Source organism: Megascapheus bottae, chromosome 2 (genome assembly GCF_031878675.1).
Source record: "Megascapheus bottae isolate mThoBot1 chromosome 2, mThoBot2.hap1, whole genome shotgun sequence".
Lineage (NCBI taxonomy): Eukaryota > Metazoa > Chordata > Mammalia > Rodentia > Geomyidae > Megascapheus > Megascapheus bottae.
Genome location: NC_143510.1, coordinates 75199435 through 75202880, shown reverse-complemented (window position 1 = coordinate 75202880; position 3446 = coordinate 75199435). Strand labels below are relative to the sequence as shown.

The window sequence follows — 3446 nt, the reverse complement described above, 5'->3', positions numbered from 1 at the left end:
GCACTTTGATTTTGGATATCCAGCCCCCAGAACTGTAGGGAATAGAATTTTGTGATTTATAAATTACCCTATTTGTAGTATTTTACTGTAGTACTGATGATAGTTTAAATCTGAAGTGTTGCATAAAGAATCAGGTGTTGAATGTGTGGCCCCCAGCTAGCTGCATCCTAGGTCAGCAGTGGCAACTTGAGGGGCATCACTACAGGCATTCCTTTGTAGGGTGTATTTTGTCCCTGGGCCCTCCTCTTGCTGTTATTTCCTGGCCACCATGAGGACACAGAGCAGCCCCCTTCACCATATATTCCTACTGCCATTATGATACATATAGTCAAGGCCCACAAAAGCAATAGAGCCAGCTGGATGGAAACCTCTGCAACTGTGAATCCAAAAGACATCTCTGGGGGCTGATATTTCTCAAGTATGTCACCATTAGGGAAACTAACATCCTAGCATAAATGGGCAATGACAAACCTCAGTAGGCATTTCTCAAATGTTTAAAAAAGGGGCAACCAATGAGTGGGGAAAACAAATTCACCAATCAGTAGAAAAATGTAAACTGAAACCCTGGAGAGCTATCATCTCCCGTCCATCAGGTTGGCTATTACCAGCCTGATAAAAGATAACAAGTATTAGTGAGAATGGGGAGAAAATTCCCCCCAGGACCCTTTTAGTTAGCAAACAAACTAGTACAACCATAAGTGAAGACAGTATAAGGACTTTCTAAAACCTGGTGACTTTTATTTCTCTTTGATTTGTCCCCAAATAGTTATCAAAAGTATTTTGTTTAAATCTTACCTAGATAATGTAATGCATGAAGATGTTTACTATGACTATGATATAAAGAGATTCCATTGAAGAAATAAATTGGTAACACTATCTTCGTTTAAGCTTGTTATGATTTTTAATCAAGGAATTTGTAATTAAAAGTCCTGACAAAATATAATTACACAGGTATCTGTGATCAATATTCCTATTATAATGGAACACAATTTCATCTAAATGGATTCAATTCACACTAGAAGGAAAAGAATACATAATAATTCTGTTCCTACATGATAGAAGAAAAGCCTATGTAAGAACTCATTTGGGCCATGCTGGAAGAGAAGCATGTTGTGATTTCCAATTTGAACAACAAGTCTTAATGTTTGCCAAAAGTTTAGTTTACTGCAAAATGTTCTGCTTACACAATGGTGAGTGTGTTAATATGGTGTTCCAAGTTAATCTGTTGCTATTTCCTTTGCATGCCCAGAGAATTCACAAAGGGAAAATATTTTCCTGTTTATTCCAAAGAAATCATCAATCAAGACTTATTTCTTTTCTTGCCTTGAAAAATTCCTGCCAATAAAAGACATTACCAGTAAAAAATTCAGAAATTTGATCACTAAAGCCATCAACACTGAAAATAATGGGAAGGACTTTCTTCTATGACTTAAGAACTTGTTCTAGTTAAAATTCCCAGGATGTACCTTTTAAATACTTAGTTGATAATAGAATTACTGTATGACAATTCCTGAGAGTATTATTCTAAATACTGATATACTCATGTATGTATCCAAAATACTATTAAAACTAGTAGTATAAACTCAATACTGTATCTTTTTGACTTATGTCTAAACATGATAGCCATCATACCATTGTTTTATTTTTCTGCATTTCTCCAAAATTCTCTTAATAACACCCACCACAATAGCAATAATTTGAGTGGTTATTTGCTTTAGCATAATTTCACCTTGCTTTGATAAATTCTGACATAGATTCAAGAATACTATATAATGTCAGACTAGAATGTGGCTAAGCTCCACTAAAAGTTTTAAAGTTATAATGCTTCCTATCAACACAGTATTGTTCTTCTTTCTAGGTAGGACCTATGTGGGAGAATTCCCTCAAAAAGAAAGCCATACCTTTGTGACCCTTGAAATATCACTTTGTTTTTATGATGCACAGTCAGCATCGATCTTACCAACAATCTGAAAGAAATAAGACTGCATTATCAGGCATAATGAGAATAATTCAACTCTGTAGGATTGCTCAATCAGTTCTCTAATAGGATCCAGAAGAAATTAAGGAAGAGAAAATATTTAGTATTTTGTTGGCTGAGATGAGGAGAATGGTGTGGACTGACATTGGGAAGGCCAGGAGAGTTGAGATAGGGTGGGATTAGAGTTGACTACTGGTCAACACAAAAATTCTAGTCAGGGCATTACTCTTGAGGCATTATTCTAAAATAAAGATAGTCTGGTTTTAGCCAGAATCTCTCTGAATCAACCTAGTGAGGATTCCCAAACTTCAATGTCTGATCCAAGTGTCCATCTCCCTTAGTTTCCCAGGTGATACTTAATAACTGAAGATAACTTGAAGTAATAATTCTATTAGCTCATTTAGCCACAACTCTTCCTATCCTTGGTTTCTCTTTTGAATAATTTTCCATGTATCAGTAATCCCCTATGCCTCTTCAACCAAACACTTGGTTATGAATTCCCACTTGTTTTGGGGGGGGTTGTTATTGTTTTTTACATAATGGAGCCCAGTTCTATATTGCAAAGTATAATAGTTCAGGAATAAGATTGGCTTAAAACTAACTCACTCAGATGTGTCAGTATTTTAAATTTCAGCAGCCTCAACTATCTTTTGAAAGGTGAGGCTAAACACTGCTAGTATGAAAAACAGTAAATATCAGTAATGATTTGTTTTGAATATAGAAAAGGACAGGAAACAAAAAAAATAGATTGTGTGAAATTCAGAAGCCTACGCACAACAAAGAAAATAATCTGTAGGACTAAAAAAAAAAGAATTCGTAACTAGATGAATGAACAAATGAGATTAAGTGGAAGTAAGAGAAACCAGTAAGGAAGAAAAGTTCTTTTCCCACTCACCAGGACAAAGTGGTTTGTTACCATCTGTCTGTACTGTAGATGGGTGGAAACTTCCCGGCTTTGTCCAGATGAGTAAGCTTCCTTTGACTCCTGCATACTCCTCCTCTACCCCAGTCTCCCTCTCACACTTCCTCATTGGTTGCTTAGTCTTTATACTATACCAATTAAAATCTTTGTTACTTATGTCAATTTTTCTAGCCTTAAATTTTCATTCATGTGATGTACTTCCTTCCCAACGTTTGAACTAAGGTCATTCCCTTATTTCTTAACTAATTCTATAAAAAAAAATAACCGTGATTTTAATTTTTAACTTTTATTCTTATGATGTAATCCCTTCCCAACATTTGGACTGAGGTCATCATCTTATTTCTCAATAATGAATCATAAAAATAACTGGTTTTAATTTCTAAAGGCACATTTTGCATGCTTATTTTTCTTTCCTTTGTACACTCTCCTCCTAGGTACATTTTTCCTTTGACTCAGGAACTGGGCATCCTTAACTCCTACACCGACTTCTCTGGTCACTTCAGTTAAAAACAGAGCAGACATCAGCTCATCTTTCCAAGCTTCTTT

The 3446-nt window shown here is 35.4% G+C and overlaps 1 long non-coding RNA gene across 1 annotated transcript; it reads right to left on the bottom strand.

Moving 5' to 3' along the window:
* Positions 1-1153: 1153 nt before the first annotated feature.
* On the bottom strand, positions 1154-2972 carry LOC150067335 (uncharacterized). Its single transcript, XR_016539556.1, has 3 exons — positions 2874-2972; positions 1902-1967; positions 1154-1335 (listed from the first exon to the last, which is right to left on the bottom strand). It is a non-coding gene; the product is annotated as an uncharacterized LOC150067335 (long non-coding RNA).
* Positions 2973-3446: the final 474 nt, after the last annotated feature.